Source organism: Dreissena polymorpha, chromosome 6 (assembly GCF_020536995.1).
Source record: "Dreissena polymorpha isolate Duluth1 chromosome 6, UMN_Dpol_1.0, whole genome shotgun sequence".
NCBI lineage: Eukaryota > Metazoa > Mollusca > Bivalvia > Myida > Dreissenidae > Dreissena > Dreissena polymorpha.
The window spans coordinates 84759508-84761162 of record NC_068360.1 but is presented as its reverse complement, the minus strand read 5'-3'; positions in this window follow the sequence as shown (position 1 = coordinate 84761162).

The following is a 1655-nucleotide window of genomic DNA, read 5'->3' as shown; positions in this document are numbered from 1 at the left end:
ACGAGGAAGTGAAAGGAATCATATCTGGACTGAAGGCTGCAAGGAACAGTATTTCACAGCTGAAGGTATGTTGTGAAGCTTGATCTCCTTATAACATATTAATAAAGTTCTGTCACCTTTGCCAAACAAAAGTAAATGGATGATTAAAGTGAGTAAACTACGTTCTATTGGGCCACATTTGTAACTGTAATAAAATTATATACTTGCTGGCTGATCAAATTCAGTTTTAATTTGTTCTAGAAATTAAATTATACAATGCTGAACTAATTAAATTTTTATTTGTTCAAGAAATATATCGACATGTTATTATAATACAGTGATATTCCTCTATTGTTTTCAACGATATAATTACGTTTTCTTAGTATGAATAAAAAAATATTTAAAAATCAATATTGAATTTGCTTGATAAATCATACCAGTATAAATCACAGTTTGGGTATTGGGTGTTTACCATGTGAATGTGTTTTAATGTGTTTAAGGTTAACAATGTTTAAACGATTAAGACTCTGTCAATAAGTCAATTGCGTGTCGACAGAAAAGCTGTCTATAACATTGCTATAACGTTGTATAAGATGATGCTTATTAACATAATACTTGTCAGTTGAATATTTATCTCGCGTCATCTGTTTTACATTCATAGATGTAATATAGTAGGTCAGGATACTACAGAATTCAGATCTGAGATTCGTGCAACGACATGGTATAATGTCATTATTCTCCGATAGTCGTGTATTGAAATTGATTTCAAATCGATGCCAAAAACAAGTTAATTACTCTCTATATGCCATCGATGAAAAGGATAACGTTACTCTAAGGAGAAGTGAGTCAACATTTTTTACTTGTTTCATGTATCATTTTTTGGAATGTGTTGCGTGTTTGTGAATGAAGGTCCACAATCAACTTTGCTTAGTAGACACCCTCGCTATTTTTCAGTAATAAATGCAAATATTTAATTACCCCTTAAAAATATGCGTACACAATTTTCGTTCATTTAAACGATACTTTCACAAAATATCGTTTTTATGTCCCCCACCACTATAGTGGGGGACATATTGTTTTTGCAATGTCAGTTGGTTGGTTGGCCTGTGTGTTTGTTTGCTCCTACTTTAACATTTTGCCATAACTTGTGCAATATTGAAGATAGCAACTTCATATTTGGCATGCATGTGTATCTCATGGAGCTGCACAATTTTAGTGGTGAAAGGTCAAGGTCATCCTTCAAGGTCAAAGGTCACATATATAGCTTTAAAGCGGCGCAAAAGGGGAAATAGTGTTTCTAACAAACACATATTTTGTTTTAATTTATTTCCTTGCAAGGGTCTTATCTATGATTAATGAAATACTGCCGCCTACAAAACGCAATTTTTTTTTGACACGCACGCTTCCCTTGTTACAACCGAAAAATGATTATAACACCAAAATGAATCTTAGGCGCGGATTTGTTCTTCATGGAGTCAATAGACTTAGACAAAATTGACATTGATGTCTTTTCAAAAGAAACCGATCAGCACCGAGAGAAAATACTGAAGTAAATGTAGGCCCCCGAACGATTAACCATTATACTGGCTATGACATTTTTAATAAAAAACGCCCCTAACTCTACAACGCCGTCATTTTAACTACATTTTAGGAGGTGTTGGTTTTAATATATTAAG